The 21,744-nt window shown below is 35.2% G+C and overlaps 1 protein-coding gene and 1 pseudogene across 4 annotated transcripts in view; one reads left to right on the top strand and one right to left on the bottom strand.

The window, feature by feature from the left end:
• The window catches only part of ADK (adenosine kinase), a 620,365-nt gene that overhangs the window by 279,614 nt on the left and 319,007 nt on the right, over positions 1 to 21,744 (bottom strand). The window lies entirely within an intron of this gene.
• The window catches only part of LOC105502733, a 31,492-nt pseudogene continuing 14,431 nt past the window's right edge, over positions 4,684 to 21,744 (top strand).

Below are 21,744 nucleotides of genomic sequence, written 5' to 3'. Positions count from 1 at the left end.
AAAAGCAGTCTGTCAACATTATACTTTAGTTTTTTGTGTAGCCAGAGCTCTTCATTAAGCATTGAGGAGTGTCATAAAGGAAAAAGAGAACATGGCTTAATATAAAAGTCACTTATCTTCCTGGGGCAAGGTGAGAGTCTAGAAAGTCTACATAAAAGATGAAGTTGCATGTCATAAACACTTATATAGAAGACACTATATGTATATACGCATTTATATATACATACACACACACACACATATACAGGCTGTGTCGTTTAATCCTCATAACAATCTAATGAGGTAAAAATGATTCTTATTTCATAGATAGGAAAATTGAGGCTTACAGTTATCCAAGGTCATACAGCTAATAGGTGGCATAATCAGCACTGGGAACAATCCCACCCTTTTTTTTTTTTTTTTTTTTAAGAGATGGAGTGGAGGGAAGTGCTCACTAGGTTGCCCCGGCTAGACTTGAACTCCTGGGCTCAAGAGACCCTCCCACTTCACCCTCCCAAATAGCTGGGATTACAGGTGCACACCACTGCATGTGGTTTTAAACCTAACTCTTTTGTCTATGTTTTTGAGACAGAGTCTCGCTCTGTTGCCCAGGCTGGAGTGCAATGGTGCGATCTCAGCTCACCACAGCCTCCGCCTCCAAGGTTCAAGCAATTCTCCTGCCTCAACCTTCCAAATAGCTGAGATTACTGGCACGCACCACCACACCTGGCTAATTTTTTGAATTTTTAGTAGAGACGGGATTTCACCATGTTGGCTGACTTGTCTCCAACTCCTGACCTCTGGTGATCCACCCACCCCGGCCTCCCAAAGTGCTGGGATTACAGGTGTGATACACCACACCCAGCCAAGTCTAAATCTCAAGCTCCAACTTTTTCTTTTGCATTATGTACTCTCAGAGGGAAATGACTTCTTAACAGTATATACATTATTCATTGAGAATTTACTATGTGTCAGACCACTTTATTAAGCATTTTTTGGTGTTTTTTAAATTGACATCATTTTTTGAGGTAAGTGCTATCATGATCTCCATTTTACAGATGAGAAAACTAAGATAGGAAATTGACAAAGAGTAGTAGATTATTAGCCAAGCCTTCAGAATTATTTTAACTCAGTACCCTGGTATTAAAGAGCAGTCTATAATGAAGGGGATCAGAGTATGACACCCCCAAATATGCCACTTCAGCATAAGGATTATTTTGAACTACAGGCAATTAAAACAGCAAACATAGGAGGAGCTCTCTGTCCTCCCCTTTACTTCCTAAAAACAGGGCATAAATTTCCCTTTTGTAAAGGAAATTCATATTTGTAATGGCGTCCTCCTCTACAGTACCAGGAAGAGAAGGAGCAGACTCTTCTCACTTGAGTCTGTATAATAAACCTTACTAAACAACCCTTACTTACCACTCATTTCTTAGTCACCTATCGTTAATGCCCACCCTCACCCCACCAGAAGGCCAAACCCCCATTTTGTCTAGTCTCTTCTCCATACTTTATCACTCTTTGTTAAAATGGTATGTAAGCCCCTTGGTCTCACTGGCTTTTGGGGGTTTTCAATTCTTTTCTGTGAGGCTTCTCACGTGCATACAAAATAAACCTTTTATCCTCCTAATTTTTTTTTCAGTTTAATTTGCAGGCACCAACTACTGAACATAAGAGGGTAGAGGAAAAGTTTTTCCTCCTACAGTACCTGCTCTACCCCTCTTATGGGGGGATGAGGTAGTGGAGAGATGTTTAAGTAAATATAGCAAATAGTACAGCAGATATAAAAATATATTTGACAGAAATTATTACTGGAGAGTAGAAGATTTAAAATACTTTGGGTAAAGCATTATACAAACAAAACAACTCCGAAAGCTTCCTAAGTGAAAATCAATGAATGAGAACCACGCAGTGATTTATAGACTAATAATATATTTTGGATTTTAAAATCAATGTTAACAGTTTGCTCAAAATCACTGTACTATCTAAATAAGAGCAAATACAATTGATAGAACTAGTTCACATGTCTTTTTAACATATTTCCAAGCTCTAAAACCAATAAGAAATGAGAACACTTGAAGATATTTGTCTCCTATATTTCATTCACTGTATGTACATGGGAATCATTAGCATAAAGGAATAAAATCCAATGTACAATTAACCGCCCTCTCACTATTCTTTCAAATTAGTCTTATATCACAATACTTCTTAAAAGGATTTTATGGCTCCCAGCTGCTTACTGTATACAGTTTATACTCCTAAGCATGGAATATAAGGTTCTTCTGACCCCATCCTATCTTCTTTCCTATCATCGTCTCTCACTATTCTTCCACAGGCAACCTAGTTTAGTATTTCACAATTTGATCCATAGGAGAGGTTCATAAGCTGTCTTTGAAAAATGGCTTGACTGGCAAATAGGTTTTTTAAAGTTGCATATCATATCTCCCTCTTGGAAATCCAAAACGAACATCAGCGTATTAAGGTAGACAGGGGGCAGGTTTGAAGGGTTCCTGAGAGAGTAAATTAAACAAGGGTTACACAATTAGTGACAAGATTGCCCCCTCTCCTTCAACAAAAAGGGTCAAATAATTAGAATAAGAGATAAATTATCAGTCTTAAATAAGTATAAAAGAAAAAATTAAAGCCCTTTAAAGTATAGACTATTCATTTCAGCATTCAACTAGCAGAATCTATTCCCAATTTATTTATTGGCTTTTGGCTAACCAACTGTTTATTTGTTCCCAACTATTTACATGTAATAAAAATATGTTTAAGCTGTATGCTTCAATTAATTTTGAATCACTACTGAAATAATTAAAATCAAAATATTATAACATCCATTTATGTATTTAAATTTAAATAGCTCGTTTAAAAAGAGTTAGATTCATGATAGAAATTCAATGTGTGAACGGCAATTCTTTTCAAAGTGGAAAACAGTTATAACTGTTTCATTTATACTTGATGTTTTCCATTAGCCTTTCTTAGATTTCTCAGTAAACAATTACTTGCACTCACTTTATGATTTAGGTGAGGCTCAATAGCCACTTCCTTTAAGTAAGGAAGCCAAGGTTAAGAGAGGTTAAATGCCTCAGCGCAGATCAGAGGTTGAACTACCTATGTAACTGTGGGGTTTTCAGGAAATACTTTACTCTTTCCTTCAAGCAGGTGTAAATACACTAATACATTTGTTATTACAGACATTCCAGTAGCTTCTTTTATATTTCAACCACTTCTCTTCACTTAAAGGCACTTAAAAGTATTATATAACAGTAAAGGAATATATAAAAGAATGAGTATAAAAGTATGTTATAAGGAATAGGAATTACTATTAATAACATCAGATATAATTTATTGCTTCATTAAATAAAATTGATATAATAATTGCCACTTAGTTATAAATGGAAAAATCCTTCATTTGAGGAATGAATAATAAGAAACATAAGGTGTTAATACTGAAATTAATTATAGGCACATTAATGACATTCACACTTGTTATTAACATGTTAATCACTAAGAACTCAAGATATGTCAAGCTAAGGGCAGCTGATTTTAACAGAAGGTCTTTTCAACAGAGGCTGTATATAACGTCTATAAATTCTGTTTGAGAATAGGGGGAGAAAAATTTTTTCGGTAAGAAATCTGGGCAAGTATGTAAAAGTAAGTGTGCATGTAATGAATTAATTCTTTATTAAAATATTGAATAATCTATTTACAAACCATTGTTTATATTTGTTTTTCTAAATTAGTTATTATGACATTAAAGAAATAAATTCTACCATGTTTTTATTCTTAATGCCTTCTTACTGCTTCTTTTCTAACCTACACCTTTAATCTTCTGCATGTATGTGCCACTAAAATCAGATGTTGTGAAAATTATTATACTGTCACAGGAAAAACGGATTTTGTGATTTCTGGTGGGAAATAAAGCAGTAAGACAAATGAATCATTACGGGGGAAAAAAATCTTATCTTTTAGGAAAAGTAATGGATCAAGATATTAATGACCATCACCCCTGAACTCACTGCTAGATGCTAAAGAAAAAGAATTTAAACTCCTTAATTCTGAAATAAAAAGAAATGGCTTTATTAAAAGACCAAACCCTCTTTTCCCACATTATAAATTACATGTTTACACTATACTCGTAAGAAAGAGAAGCTGTCAGAGAGAAGCTGCCTTAGAGTATACTCCCCCAACCCCTTGCTACAAAATAGTGTCTATCCATGTTTACTTATTTAAATAAACACTTCAAAATACTCTGGAGATGTAGGAACATTTAACTTGTAACAGGGAAGGCCACAGAAAAATTTAAAGATATTTACTCTTTAAAGAAAAAGATTCACATTAGTTAAAAGATCAGTATCAAACAGGAGATGGGCAAGTCTACTTACTCCCAAGTATGTGTTTAACATAAAACGGACAACTCTGCCCCATTAAAATTCAAAATCTAGGGGCCAGGATCTAGCTCTAGGAAAGACTTTTCTTCTTCTCTCGCTGCAGGTACTGGGTTTGCTACCTAATTAAGCCTTTATGAAAGAGTAATAATAAATTAGCCAGCATTTGTACAGGACATTAATTTCTATAGGGAAATGCATTTTGCAAATAGACTTTGGACATATTGCTCATTTGGGCATAGTGGATGGTCTGACGGATGAAGCACCATAGAGTTAATCCTCTGAACAGGTAGGTCAGTTGCATATACCTGAAATGGAGGGACAGGAGATAGAACTGGTGATCTATAAAGCTCTGGTATGATTCTTTCTCACTGGCTTACCAACACATGAGCTTTATTCTAAATACTATAATGTATTTATCCAATAGGGGTTACAGTGGAGTGATTAATACTATCTTTATTTTGATTAAAATAAGAAATAAAATAGCAATAATAACACTTCTACATTATATATTTCTTCAAGAGGTTACATGCCCCTATCTAAATTCATGCCTTTCATACTATAAATTAATGTACATTTAAATATTAATCTCTTTGGATGCTTTGTAGTTAGGTGTGCCAACTGGTCACAGTAGTCTAAAAGTTTTGTTAATACCATCTATTTTTTAAAATAAAAGCTTTATTGAGATCTAATTCACATGTAAAATGCATATATTTAAAGCATACAATTCAGTGATTTTTAGTAGATTGACAGAGACGTGTAACCATCACCACAGTCAATTTTAGAATAGTTGTCGAATTTCCAAAGAAATCCCGTATCTATTAGGAGTGTAGCATTGTCCCACAACATTTTCAGCCTAAGACAACCACCAATATACCTTCTGTCTTTATGGATTTACCTATTCAAGACTTCTCATGAATGAGATCATACAACAGACAGCTATTTATAAATGGTTTCTTTCACTTAGCACAATGTTTTAAAGGTTTATCCATGTTGCAGCATGGATGAAAGTACTTCATCTTGCATACTACTAAATAGTATTTCACTGTGTGGATATAATACATTTTTCATTCAATTTTCTCGACTTATAACTGACAAAAATTACATTTATTCACAGCATAAAATATGATATTTTGATATATGTATACATTGTGAAATGATACCACAATCAAGACAATTAACATATCCATGAACTTACAAATTTATTTTTTGTATGTGGTAGAAGACTTAAGAGCTACTTTCTTAAAAAATTTCAAGCATACAATACATAATTATAAACTATAGTTATCATGTTGTACATTAGGTCTCCAGAACGTATTCATCCTATAACTATAAGTTTATACCCCACAACCAAAATCTCCCCATCACTCCACCCACCCTTCTTCCCTCCCCAAACCACACTATCTACCCTGTTTGTATGAGGTTGACTTTTTTAGATTTCATATATAAGTGAGATCACACAGTATCTATATTTTTGTATCTGGCTTATTTCACTTAGCATAATGTCCTGCAGGTTCACCTGTGTTGTTGCAAATGGCAGGATTTCCTTCTTTTTTAAGGTTGAATAGTACTCCATTGTTTATATATACATATACTTTCATTATCCATTCATCTGTTGACAGACCCCTAGGGTATCTCCCTATTTTGACTATTGTGAATAATGCAGCAATGAACACGGGAGTACAAATATCTCTTCAACTACTGATTTCATTTCCATTTATTTAATTATTTATTTATTTAGAGACAGAATCTCGCTCTGTCACCCAGGCTGGAGTGCAGTGGTACGATCTCGGCTCACTGCAACCTCCACCTCCTGGGTTTGAGCGATTCTCCTGACTCAGCCTCCCAAGTAGCTGGGATTATAGGCATGTGCCACCACGCCCGGCTAATTTTTATATTTTTAGTAGAGATGGGGTTTCATCATGTTGGCCAGGCCAGTCCCCAACTCCTGGCCTCAAGTGATCTGCCCACTTCGGCCTTCCACAGTGCTGGGATTACGGGCGTGAGCCACCATGCCTGGCCGATTTCCTTTAGATTTATATCCAAAAATGAGACTGCTGGATTATATAGTAGTTCTGTTTTTAAATGAACTTTCATATTGTTTTTCATAATCTCTGCCAATTTACATTCCCACTAACAAGAGATCCCTTTTCTCCACATGATTTTGACTTTTGATAACAGTCACAAGTTTAAGGTGGTATCTCATTGTGAGGAAGAGAAAAGTAGGGGTGTAATTTTTTTTTCTTTTTTTAAAGAGACAGGGTCTTCCTATGTTGCCCAGGCTGGCCTTGAACTCCTGGGCTCACCTGATCCTCCTATCTTAGTCTCCTAAGTAGCTGGCACTACAGGCATGTACCACCACCACTGGACCTAGCTTCACTATGGTCTTTTGATTTGTATTTCTTTGATGATTAGTGACATTGAACATGTTTTCATATACCTGGGTCATTTGTATGTCTTCCATGGAAAATATCTATTCAGGTCCTGGGCTCATTTTTTAATCAGTTTGTTTTTCTGCTACTGAGTTGTATAAGTTCCTTACATATTTTGGATAATTAACCTTTTATCATATATGGGGTTTACAAATATTTTCTCCCATTCTGTGAGTTGCCTTTTCTTTTGTTGTCTCTTTTGCTGTGCAGAAACTTCTTAGTTTGATATAGATACACCTGTTAATTTTGCTTTTGCTGCCTGTGCTTTTAGTGTCATACATAAAAAATCATTGCAAGACTAATGTCACAAAGCTTTTCCAATATGTTTTCTTCTGAGTTTTAAGGTGTCAGGTTTTATGTTTAAATATTTAATCCATTTTGAGTTAATTTTTGTGTCTCATGTAAAATAATGATCTAATTTTATTTATCCATTCAACAGTTGATAAACATTTCAGTCACTTCTACCTTTTGACTATTATAAATAATGCTGCCATAAACATTCATATACACATTTTTGTGTAAACACAAGTTTTCATTTTTCTTTGGTATAAATCTAAAAGTGGAATTGCTGGGTCATATGGTGACTCTGTGTTTGGCCTTTTGAGGAACTGCCAATATTTCCACCAGTGGTACATGAGGGTTCCAAGCTCTCCACATCCTTGTCAACACTTGGTATTATCTGTCTTCTTGATTATAGACATCGTGGTGAGTGTTAAGATGAAGCTCACTGTGGTTATGCCACTGTCTGATGGCTAACATTAGCATCTTTTCAGGTGCTTATTAAAACTCCTTGCTTTCTGTATTATGTGTTTTCACAAAGTAGAGGTAAGGTCCTGAGTTTGTAAAAACTAAGATTAATACTAAGGTGGTGAAATTACAGTTAGCTTGTTACTTTTTGGAACTTAGCTGAGGAGACCTTCACATATACTAAGCACTTATCATTCTTGTTTATATTACAATAGATCTTATTCTTCCTAGAAGATGGGTGGTTCAGTAAAGACAGCACCCACGTTTTCTTCATCTTTGAATCGGTCACATTGCTTCACAGGATACGTATAGTAGGCAGACTCAATGAATGATGGTTAAATGAATAAGTTTAACATCTGATGTCATATTAACTTTATAATGCCTCCCTAAGATATACAATGGAAGAATACTATTTAACCTTCTTTGAAAAAATGATGAACATATACAATTATGCGCTGAATTGGTATGGCCATTTGAAAACTCCAAATTTTTTAATCCCAAATTTAGTTCTCAGTGTGCCTTTGACTAGGCCAGAGATTTTTCATGTTTAGATGATCTAAGTTTTAAAACATTAACATCTAGGGGGAGGGATTGCATTGGGAGTTATACCTAATATAAATGACGAATTGATGGGTGCTGACGAGTTGATGGGTGCAGCACACCAACATGGCACAAGTATACATATGTAACAAACCTGCACGTTATGCACATGTACCCTAGAACTTAAAGTATAATAATAATAATAAAAAATTAACATCTATAATAAAACAATATCTTTATTTTCATTTATGAACATAATGGTAGATCACTTATTTTAAACAAATAATGAGATATCATCTCATTAGGATATACTAAAGCCTAACCTAATGTATTAATTGTAAAATAGGCATTCAGTGGAATCTTTTGTTCTTTTCAAGTATAAAAGGCAGAACTGGGAATAACTTTATTTCTACAATCCTACAGTATGGGCTATGAATATAGGCTGTGGTATTAGAGGACCTGAGTTCCAGCCCCAATCTGTCACTTATCAGCTGGGTGAATTTTAGCCAATTATTTAACCTCTCTAACCTTGAGTTCCTGCATTTTTCAAATGAATAACAGAATTTAACTCAGAAGGCTACTGAGAGAACTAAATATGTAATGTATTACTATGTGGTAAGCTATTATTATTCAAGGAAATATTGTAAATATGTCCAGTGTGGAATCAATCTTCAAATAAAAAATTCTTTAAACAATACTAAGCCACTAGGATTAGTCTAAATGCCTTAGCTTAGAGAGGAATTAGGAAATAGGGATAGGAAAAATATATTATAGCTTTTGAATTTTGTATTATTTGTACCATATATTTAAAATAATCAACTAAGTTTAATTATTAACTATTAAGAGAAATACTTTATTATAAGAAAACTATTTCTACATTATAAGTTGTAAGGAGAAATTACATAACCTAATAACAGGGGCTTCTAAAATGAAGCATATATGCCTATTAGAAATTATGCTAGTCTATATGTTAAAATTAAATCAAGTTGGTTTGTAAGGAAAATCTGTGATTATTTCAAATTGAGACAATAATTTAAACATTAAAATAACATAAAATGATTTACATTAGAGATTTAATTATATGTGATATCCCTAGAATGTTTGCTTGATTTATCGTATATTATAAAATGTATATCCAGGAAAATATTTGCTGATTTAACTAAACATTTTCAATATAAAGGTGAACTTTCCTTTGGAAGCCAAGATAGATTATAATCCATTAATATATCTTTCAACAAAAAGGATGAAATCTTCCACTGGGTAGGCTGATAAACTCTTTCGTGTCAAAACTAAGCCTCTTTATCATGATAACCCAGAATAATGGTCAGCTGCTCTAGGCACTTTATCTACTTTACAGATGAAAAATCAGTTCTACTTTCATGGAATTAGATTAATGCCATAACAGGAAATACTTCTGGGGCTGAACTTGCTTCATGTCTTCAAAGCTGCCTGTAAATCTGAAGTACTTCCTGAACTCAAAAGATAAGACAGGAGAAGGAAAAAGAAAAACAGTACAGTGACCCTTTTACTGAAGGAAAATATTGCTTCCTGAAAAAGATGTTGAAAGCTACTTGCTAAGGACATTATGCTCTAGAAAGCCTAGGGCAAGTCTGTTTTAGTGGAACATAAGGATTCTGGTCACATATCAGACAGTTGCTATAAATCTGTTCTTTCTATAATCCTTTTTGATAAACTTTAAGTCTTTCCAGTGAAAGCTAAAGTAATAACTTTCTCACCTTTTAGTACATACAGAATTGCTTACTCTTTTACATATGACATTTTATGAAGGATTACAGTTTTACACATTTGGAAAAATGCTGACTACAAACTCTAGAATTAAATTTTGGATCAGAATGCAGATCAAAGGCAGCGAATTCAGTTGACAACATATCAGGTAGTCTGATATAAAAAATAGGCCACATTATCTAGAACATATAAAAGAGTTTTTTGAAAGGTGATGCTACTGAAGATGATATATATAGTAGATAATTAGGAGGAAAAGAATATTAGCTGTATGTATGCATTGGAACATGACCATATAAAATCAGAGATGAAAATAAAACTAATGATACAACCTAAAAAGAGGGGGTAAAGGAAGAAATGATCCCACCATGCAAACAATAAAGAAAATTTAGAGAGAGAGCACCATCTATCAATTTATGCATATCAGGTTGCTCACAACATGCTCATCACTATAGAGTATACAAAATAATAATATTCAACAGATGCATACTGAGCACAATAAATACCAGGCACTATGCTGGTTGCCAGAGGTAATACGGTTATTAAGAGAGGCAGGCGCAGTGGCTCATGCCCATAATCCCAGTACTTTGGGAGGCTGAGGCGGGTGGATCACGAGGTCAGGAGCTCAAGACCATTCTGGCTAACATGGTAATGCCCCGTTTCTACTAAAGACACACACACACACACACACACACAATTAGCCAGGTGTGGTGGCGGGCACCTGTAATCCCAGTTACTAGGGAGGCTGAGGCAGGAGGATCACTTGAACTCGGGAGGTGGAGGTTGCAGTGAGCCAAGATGGCACCATTGCACTCCAGCCTGGGTGACAGGGGAGACTCTGTCTCAGAAAAAAAAAAAAGAGAGAGAGAGGCAAGGACCTTACCTTCTTATTAGCCAGCATTCTAGGAGGGTTTAAACAATTACCAAATGGAGATAACTGCAACAAAGGAGACAAGCATGGTTATACAAGGTGGGGCTTGGGGGTTGGAGGGATATTACAACAATAGCTTGCGGAGGAACAGGGAAGGCTATTTTAGATAGCTAACCAGAAAATGATTCTCTAAGAGGATGGCATTTGAGTTGAATGTTGAAGGTTATAAATGAGTCAGCCCTTAGAAAACAGTGAAGAGCATTCCAGGAAGAAGAAATAAGAGTGTAGGACTTTCGAGGGAAAAAGGTTTGGTTGTTAAAGGAATAATCAATGAGAAAGGAACTAGAATAAGATGATATTAGACAGGTAGGAGGAAAGCCATGTAAGACATGTAGGGCTTTATACACCATGGCAGAAAGTTTGGAGTTTATTCTATGAGCAATCACTGGCAGCCATGAGAGGGATTTAAACATCAAAATGTTTTTTGCTGGCTTGCATTTTTAAAGGGCCACTCCAGCTATTCTGTGGAGAATGGTTTGAAAAAAAGTAAAAGGAGATCAGTCAGGAGGCTATAGCAGTAGGGTAGGAGAAAAATACTAATGGTCTGTAATAGAATGGTAATTGCTGATAAAAGAAGAGTAAATGGGTTCCAGATATAAAGATAGGGACTTATTGAAGGAAAAGAAAAAATCAAGGATGACTCCTAGGGTTTGGCTATGGCACATGAGTCAAACCCTACAGTGGTACCATATACAGAGATGTATTAAACATAAGAGAAACAGGAATGATACTTTAGATTAAGATGTCTATTTGCATATACTAATCAAAATAATCAGTTGGATATTAAGCTAAAAATATACATTTGGAAATAGTTTTTTGGATGGTACTTTTGGCCATGAATCTAACTAAGAAACCTATGACAATGAATACATAAATGCCAAAAATATATAAACAAATTAGAGAATGTCAAACTTTTCTTGGTCCAAATTTCTTAGAATTGTTTACTGATAAACATTGTTTTTCACTTATAATACTGCTTCTATCTTGTCTTTTTTCACTTGCTTAGTGTTATCACCACTTTGACTATGTTAATTTTATTTAAAAAGGCTTTAGATTTAATTCTATTTTCTTGTTTTCTATTTCATAACTTTCTGTTTCTGTATTTATCACTACCTGTCCTCCTTTATTTTTCTTAGTAGATTCCTTAAGATTTTCTATATGCAAAAAAAAATGTCATCTACAAACAGGAGTAGTTTCACTTCTTCCCAATCTTAATGCCATTTCTATTTATTGCTTATTTGCTGTGGCTACTACAATTTTCAGTAGAAATTTGATTACCCCTATATCCTGAGATTGTCTCCTATGTTTTTCATAAGAGTTTTATTGTTTTACATTTAAGTCTGTGATCCATTTACTTGTATCAGGTCAAGTTTCACTTTTTGGTCTTTTGACCACTTTTCACTTTTGATGTCAAGTTGCCACAGCAACATTTTGAAAAGGCTATCTTTTCACCAATTAGTTGGTTTTATACCTTTGTCAAAAATCACTTAAGCATATTTATATGGGCCTTTTAATAATTTTTAACTAGAATTTTTTGTTATTTTCTCACTAGTTGCCCTAAGGGTTAGAATACGCATCTTAATTTATAATAATCTACTTAAGAGTCATGAAAACTTTTTTTTTTCTTGAGACGGTAAATGAAGACTAAGAGGATGAAGACCTTTATGATGATTAACTTCCACTTAATGAATAGTAAATATATTTTCTATTCCTTATGATTTCCAGGCTGGAGCGCAGTGGCATGATCTCGGCTCACTGAAACCTCCACCTCCCAGGTTCAAGTGATTCTCCTGCCTCAGCCTCCCAAGTAGCTGGAACTACAAGCATTTAAAGAGTTTATTATATTAATCTTCTTATTTACCATTCTGGTTTTCTTCATTTCATCTTGTGAATTTAGTTTACCATCTGGTGTCCTTTTCTTACTCCAATAGAGCTTTGTTGCCATGCACCTCCTTTCTGCTGTTATCATCATATATATTACATTCTAATAAGTCACAGGGCCAAAATACAATTATATACAAATTGTTGTATGCATTTGCTTTTAAATGAGTTGAGAGAATAGTGAAGAAATATGTCATTATACTGTCTTTTGTAATTACTTACATAATTACCTTTATTGATGCTCTTTGTTTTTTTGTGTATAGATTTAAATTGCTATCTGTTGTCATTTAATTTCAGCTTAAAGAATTTTCTTTAGTATTTGTTGGTAAGGCAGATGTTCCAGCAATGAATACTCTTAGATTTGCTTATCCAGGAAAATACTTCATTTTATTTTTGACATATTTTTGCTGGACATAAGGTTATTTGCTGATAATTTTTTTCTTTCAGCACTTTAAATATGTTATCTTATTACCTTCTGGCTTCATTGGTACCGGTGAGAAGTCAGCTGTTAATTTTGTGTTCCCCTGTTGTGATTTGCTGAGTTTAAGATTTCCTTTTGTCCTTGTCAAACAGTCAAGATTTTGACTATTATGAGTCCAGGTGTGCATCTCTTTGCATTTATCCTACTTGGTGTTCAAAGAGCTTCCTAGATATATAAACAAATGTTTTTCAATAAATTTGGGCTGTTTTTTGCCATTTTTTCTTCAAGTATTTTTTTCTGCCTTTATTTTCAGACATAATAGTAGTTATAGCATAGAACTGGGCATGAAAATATCTCCCCATTTACTAACCACATGACTGTGGATAAGACACAACATTTTTTTGTGTCTCAATTTTCTTACATGTAAAGGGGGAAGAATTATACCAACCATATGTCACCTAATTCATTGGATTCCTGTGAGGCTCAAGTTACATAATATATAATTTAAAAACTAAACATTAAATGAATTTAAAAGTATTTTTCCAAGGATTAAATGAATGTAAATGTATTTTCCTAAAGTGTTCATCTATAAACCTTTGATCTCAATTCCATCTAGTAGTTATCACTCTTCCACATTGCATTATCAGTCTTCTGTTCTATCATATCTTCCTTAGACAATATACAAACTCAAACCTCTTATATCTTTAAGCAAATCTTCCCTCTCACCCAACACTCTTCATTCGATGTAATCTGCCTACTACTTCCATCTTTCTGGTGCTATAGTGATTCTTAAACTCTCTGAGGTGAAGGCCAAGTTAGTTTTTATCCCCCAGTTCAACACAGACCCATATATGGTGCTACTGTGCATAACTAGTTTACAGATTATATATAAGCAACTCACCACAGGTGCTTTCCAATATTCAAAGTTCTCCATTCCGTGTTCAGTGAGAAATCTGATGGTCATGCACCAGGATGTTGGCAGTGTTAAATAAAACGTATAGGATCCCATTAATTTGGACTGAGCTCCTGCACTAGGCCCACCAGACCAAACCAAAATGGAGTCACTCAAGCTGAAGTTCCACATCACCAAGCTAAAACATAGTTGTTTATCTTACTTTCCAAGAAATCAGGAGAAACAGATAATAGCCAGATCCCTAAACAGACCAGTTTCAGCTGGTATAAGAAGTCCCCTCTGCTTTAACCTTTATAAGAAAAGTAACTTTGGAAATGCCAATCCACGTTTTATTTTCTGCTTTTGCTCTCCTCAGCCCTTTTCTGTCTATAAAGTCAACTTCCTCTGCTCTGGAATATTCATTCTATTTAATAGAATGAGGCTGTTGTCCGATTCTAGAATTGCAAATAAAAACCAATTAACATCTTTAAATTTGTTGTAATTTTGTATTTGCTGGAAAGGGGTGTAAACTTATTAAACAGTTTCCAAATAGTCTCAAATTTTATATTTCATTCATTGCAGTCTAAGACCAAATAGTTCTCAGACTACACTTTTCTCTGATCATTTTTTTTCTATCACCAGTGGTGTAATCAAAATCCATTAGTCATTTTAGATAGTGATGACCTCCTATCTTTCATACCCATCCTTTTCTGTCTCCTCTGTTGATACTAATTTCTTTCTTCACTATTTAGGAAGCATTCCTTAAGTTATTTTTGGCATTCTTCCTGTATTGCAAATTCATTATGTATACAGACAACCATTTCTTCCTCAGGGTTTACTAAAGGAGCCATGATTCTCTCAAGTCATGTAAAAGGGTAACCTCTACTTCATTTTACTCCACCACACACAAATATTCAATTCCAAGGGTCTTTGCATCCTTTTCTACTTTCTTACTTGTATCAGCCTCAACCTAGACTAATATAACACCTTTCTTATTAATGTATCCGTAACTAATCTTCCTCACCTCCAATTTAAAGACACATGGTCAAATTAATGTATCCGGCATAGTTTTGATCATAGTAACTCCCTCCCTACTCAAAGTACTTCATTGTTTTAGCAATCCATACCAATTTCAAATTTTACCACTGTTACTCTCATATGAATCAACTTTGACAAGTCAACGATTCCTTTAACATAACTGCAACTGTAAACACTGGTAAATAGTTACTGAATGAATGGCTGACTTAAATGATTATTGGATTCAAATAATTTTGAAAATAAAAAATCACTCTATAGTGTTTATATCATAACTATATACTTTTATATTACTATTCTTACTTTACGAAAATTATCCCATAACCAATGTTATTTTCACGTCTAATAATACTGCTGCTGGTTTTACTGTTGGATGAACTACATGCTAACCTCCTGCTGCTACTGAGAAATGCATTAAAGTAGGTCACGTGGTTTTCTTCATGTCAACAAATGATGGCTCAATTAGGCAGATAAGTATCTACAGCCCTCAGCAGAATCTTCAGTCCATTCTTAGCAGTTTAGAAAAGCACTTTAGTTAGCATTAGAGCCAAGGAAAGGAACACTTGTAATTCTCTAAGCATTCAATTAAATTTTTTTAATTCAAGACTGGCTATTGAATGTTTCCAAACAAACAGTGTGGAAGTAGACATTCATCATGAATGAGCACTCTAAAATCTGGTGTGTATGTAAATTTCTTAATGAATGAGATTATGACATTTCTGATACACTGTTTGCAGTATAAACACTTATGGATGATCCATTTTGGTAATTTTGTCATCAACAGATGATTCTATGTTGGTTTGCTAATTAATGGGCAGTGTTTGCTTGCATAGAGCCAAAGGCATTTCCAACTAAAAGATACACAGAACTACTGCTGAGTCACTTTGTAAAGTAAAACCTTCCAGTTCATGAAAGGAAATCTCAAGAATGCAAAGTAAAAAAGAAAAATCATGAAGCAAAAAAGATTCCAGAATAGACAAATACCTGAATATTTAGACATCAGTTTATCTGCTCTTTTCTAAAAATCCAATCTACCGAATTAGGTATTTCCCACCCTAAGAAATTAGAAGTAACTTTAAAAGGGAGGTTGTTTGAAGATGACACACTACCAGCTCCACAGCTGGTAAAATTATTAAAATGTATATATAAGTACTCAAAATACATAACAATTTGAGTAACTTAAAAGCAAATAAATGTATACACTAGAAGAGACTCACAGAATAGTCCTATAAATAACAGATATTATAGATGATGATCCTGTGTCATGAAGAAAACTGAATTGTATTCATGGAACTGATGAAGAAAGAAAGAATTACATCAATATTTGAAAGAGGAAAATTTAAAGAAGGGTTCACTTTAGCAATAAATGATTACAGATAAATGATATGTTCCTAAACTAAGTTTCAATAATACTAACAGCAGTGCTAAATTTATCTCAACAACAAAAAAATACTACAATCATTTATCTCTATTGCCAATACAAGGATGATCAATGTGAGATATCCCTCAATAACATGGAAATAACAGATATTAATACTGCCTTTTAGTCAACCATCACACCTCTAAGTAGGATCAGATATGGAATATGGCCTGTCTGAATATATTAACAAATCTACAAAAGGATTATGTTGGGGGTTAGGGTAGTGTTGGTGCATTATGAAAGAGAAACAAAAACAAATGTTAGTGCTATTTTTTTTTATTTTAAATAAAAATAAAAATTCTGTTGCTCAGGCTGGAGTGCAGTGGTGCAACCATGGATCACTGCAGGCTTGACCTCCTGGGCTCAAGGGATCCTCCCACCTCAGCCTCTCGAGTAGCTGGGACCTTAGGCACAAGCCACCATGTCTAAATATTATTATTATTGTTATTTTGGTAGAGACAGGGACTTGTTATGTTGATCAGTCTGGTCTTAAATTCTTGGCCTCAGGGATCCTCCTGCCTTGGCCTCCTCAAGTGCTGGAATTATAAGCATGAGCCACTGTGTCTGGCCAACACTAGTTATTAAAGAGCTCAGGAAGCTTTTTGTCTATGGACTTTAATTTTTTCAGGTCCCTACTAAGGAGATAAATATATCTTATTGATTGATTGATTAATTGAGACACAGTCTTGCTCTGTTGCCCAGGCTGGAGCGCAGTGGCACAATCTAGGCTCACTGCAACCTCCGCCTCCTGGGTTCAAGCAATTATAGTGCCTCAGCCTCCTGAGCAACTAGGATTGCAGGTGCCAGCCACCACACCTGGCTAATTTTCATATTTTTAGTGGAAATGGGATTTCACCATGTTGGCCACGCTGGTCTCAAACCCCTGACCTCAAGTGATCCGCCCACCTCGGCCTCCCAAAGTGTTGGGATTACAGGTGTGAGCTACCATGCCCGGCCTCAGACACATTTAAAGATCGAATTATTCAAGTCCCCTTATCCTGATTCTGCAGTCACTATTACATTCCAATGCAAGTTTGCCTAAAGGAAGAGATATGTGGATTAAGCAAACACAAACATTTGGGCCCATGTGATAACTATATTTCCTACTATAAATAAATAAGGCAATCTATTGGTTTCTGTAATCATTCTCTTGGAAACTGGTAAACGGAATCATTCTTGCCTCCTTTCCTTTTCTCATATCCAACTGTCAGCCCATCAGAAAAATTTTTGTGAGCTCTTCTTCAAAATATATCTAGAATCTGAACCATCTTTAACACTTCCACCATAAGTCTAAGCTACCATCATCTCTCATGTGGGCAGCCTCTTAATAGTTCCCTGTGCTTCAACTCTTGCCCAGCTACCATCTGTTTTCTATATAGCAGCCACATCTTATAGACCTTGGCTCATAGCTGCCTTGTAGAATTCATCTCCTTCTACCCGCCTTGCTCTGTCTCAAACACTCCAGGCATATTCCCTTCTCAAGGCCTCTGTGCTTGTCCCCTCTGCTTGAAATGTGCTTTCCCCAAACAGCTGTATGGCTTTTTTCTTCACTTCCTTCAGGCTTCTTCTGAATGTCAACTTAACCATCAAGTCGTTCTCTACTATTTATTCCCTACTATATATTGAGAGATGGTAGAATGTAAGAATTAAAAGCTTAGAGGCAGCCTAAAGAAATGAAAATTGATGTTCCTCTTAAAAAATTAATTTTTTTCGCCGGGCGCGGTGGCTCAAGCCTGTAATCCCAGCACTTTGGGAGGCCGAGACGGGTGGATCACGAGGTCAGGAGATCGAGACCATCCTGGCCTACACGGTGAAACCCCGTCTCTACTAAAAAATACAAAAAACTAGCCGGGCAAGATGGCGGGCGCCTGTAATCCCAGCTACTCAGGAGGCTGAGGCAGGAGAACGGCGTAAATCCGGGAGGCAGAGCTTGCAGTGAGCCGAGATTGCGCCACTGCACTCCAGCCTGAGTGACAGAGCGAGACTCCATCTCAAAAAAAAAAAAAAAAATAATAATAATAATAATAATAATTTTTTATTTTTATTAAATGAGATGGGCTCTTGCTGTGTTGACCAGGCTGGTCATGAACTCCTGGCCTCAAGCAATTCTCCCATCTTGGCCTCCTAAAGTGGTGGGATTACAGGTGCGAGCCATTGCGCCCAGTTAAAAATTGGTGTTCATACAAAAACTTATGTGCAAATATTCACAGCAGCTTTATCTGTAATAGCTCCAAACTGGAAACAACCAAGATGTATTCCAATAGGTGAACAGAGGGAAGTGGGTGGGCAACATGAAGGATCATTGTGGTGACAGATATATTTGGAGCCTTGATTATATCAGTGTCAATATGATGGTTATGATATGGTTCTATAGTTTTACAAGGAGTTACCTCAAGGGAAACTGAGTAAAAAGTACATGAGCTCTCTCTGTATTATATTACTATTGCATGTGAATCTACAAACTATCTCAAAATAAAAATAAAAATAAAAAAAGCTTAGACCCAAGCCAGTCTGATGGATTCAAAATCGTGGGTCTGCTACTTATTAGCTGTGAAACCTGGAGAAAGTTAACACCTCTGTGCCTCTATTTCTTCATCAATAAAATACAGGTAATAATAGTACCAATCTAATAAGGTTGTTTGAGGTAAAGGAATTACTATATGTAAAGATCTTAGAATGGTATGTGGCCCCGGAGTATCATATGAGTATTAGCTATTATTGTTAATAATTTTAGAGAACAGTGTCTGCTATATCGTCCATTTTAACATATGCTCCCGACTGACAGTCTAACAGTATAATAGGCACTGGATAAATATTTGTTGAATGAAAACATGAAAGCTCCTGACAGATGAATTTACTTTTAGTGTACTGATAGAATCACTCTTCTGGATATCCAAGTTTGAGAGTATCACTAGTCAAACATTTTTTCTTTTTATATTTGTATAACTGATTATGGCATACCATAAAATTTTCTATATTAGACAGTTCCTGCTCCTCTTCTGGTCAAGAAAACTTTCTTAGCTCAAAGTCTATTAAAATTATACCGGACTTGATTGAAAGAACTGATGGATATTTTTAAAATCTCTTCCTTCCCTACTCCCATGACAGATAAGAATTATGATAATAAGACCACTTGACTAAAGAATATGCAAGTGTCTGCAAATAATTCTAACCATCTTTTTCATGCATACAAAAATTGCTCAGAATTAATTCTTAGAATTGGGATAGTTTGCTGCAAGTTATAACATCACTATATTAAACTACTATCATGTGTTGAATCTCAAATTGATTCTAGGTAACATAATTTAATGTTGTAAGAGACATAAAGTCAATGCAATAATGCATTTCATAATTAGCACAAAATCAGTTTCCTAACTGAATAGTTTGAATAATATTCAACTAAGAAGATTTGCTAAGTGTCTTTTATGACTCTCCATTATTAGTCTACTTTAAGACGTTTTTCCCCTCAAGTTCTCTGTAACTTTAGGACAATTTATCTACACTTTTCCATTGGCAATCATTTCAATGTACAAAAAGTTCCAAAAATAAAAACACAGAAAATACCTTTATCTATTTTCATCTGTTGTCACATTTTTACCTCATTTTATTTATCATCTATGTTCAGTTGTATTCTTTCTTTTTCTGTATGTATGCATAATATTCTCTTGTGATTGAGTTGAGATACATTCTGGGCCAGAAACTGCATAGATGATGCTGTGTACTTCTCAGGGACAGATAAACCCATAAGGAGGCAAACAATGTTCATGAGACTCTCACTGGAGGTGGTAATTGTGATCGCCCTGTCAATGTGTTGTCTTATTTCTCCACTGCATTGTGGCTGCTTTTCTCTTCTCCCGTACAACATTTCAAGATCATGTAAATACTCTGTTCTTCATTGACATGTCTGTCCTCTTAGATGTTACAACCATTTTAGGATTTTGGCCTGATCTAATCTTTAACATGATGACTGCAAAATGAGGTTTTCTTGTTTCGTTTTTTCCCAACTCTAGCACAACCTCCACATTTGCTGGTCAACTTTCGGCATGCCACTGTAAGCAAAATATCTTTATTTTCTATCCATCCACCCATCAGTGATTGGAATGGTCTTATAAAGTCCTTTATTTCCAACAGCCTATAATTTGTTACTGTATTTAATTATTTGATGCTCAAATTGTCCTAGATTTGACCAGTGGGGAACTCTTCAAGCTAGATTCTGTATACTTAACAAACAACTCATCTTACTTTTTAGCATTTCCTTACTTTTTGGCATTACAACATGTTCTAGGTTCATCTTGTACCTACTCTGCCCTGGACAGAAGCCAGCCATTTGAGTGAAGACCTTTGGTTTTAGTAGGCATTAGGGACTGAACTGTGCTCTTCAAAAGGTCATAATCAGGTACTAACCCTGTGAATGTGAGCTTATTTAGAAACAGGGTCTTTGGAAGTTAAGATAAGGTCACAGTGAATTAGTGGGCCCTAATCAGTGGATTACTCTGATAACAAGAGTAAAATTTGGACAGATAAATATAGGGTGAATGCCATATGACAATGAAGGCAGGAATTGAAGTTATACTGTCACAAACCAGTAAGTTTCAAGGATTAAGCACAACCACCAGAAGCTAGGAGAGAGGCATGGACAGATTCTCCCTCTGCCTCCCCAAGAAGTAACCAACCCTGCAAACACCTTTGGTTTGGAGCTCTGGCCTCCTGAGCTATGAAAGAATAAATTTCTCTTAAGTTTGTGGTAATTTGCTACAGCAGCCTTAGGAAACTAACGGTTGGAAATAACGCTAGGTGTGTCACTACAACTTTTGTGACATTGATCCTTTGCTCTTTCAGCAACAGAGCTAAGAAATACATGAATGTCTCTTCACACACACGTATATATACATACACATATATAAAAATACATGCACACACATCAACAGATACATACATACACAGAAATGACCATATTTACACAGACACCTCCAATCCAATTCATCTACACAGAGTTCTTACCTGTCTTCCTCCTGTCTACATATTTGTCCTTTCTTCCATAGTGAGAACCCAGGCTCACTCACTTGTTCAAAATAGTCTCTGATTTAGTTTGCTCATACCATTAAAATAAACCTATAAAACTGAGTTCAGGATTTGTTTGCAATTCTTCATTTCTCTCCCACCCACTCCAAGCTAAGGACATATAGTTGAATCTGGTGTTCATAAATTAGTCCTCCCTTCTTCCTTCATTTCTTTCCCCTTTATCCCTCCTTGGTATGGATATAGTATTCATTTTATTTTAAAATTAAGTTTATCATCTGCAAACAGGGACAATTTGACTTCTTCTTTTCCT

Source organism: Colobus angolensis, unplaced genomic scaffold (assembly GCF_000951035.1).
Source record: "Colobus angolensis palliatus isolate OR3802 unplaced genomic scaffold, Cang.pa_1.0 Scaffold12, whole genome shotgun sequence".
NCBI lineage: Eukaryota > Metazoa > Chordata > Mammalia > Primates > Cercopithecidae > Colobus > Colobus angolensis.
Note: the sequence above shows the minus strand (reverse complement) of the source record. Positions and strands in the feature narration are given on the sequence as shown.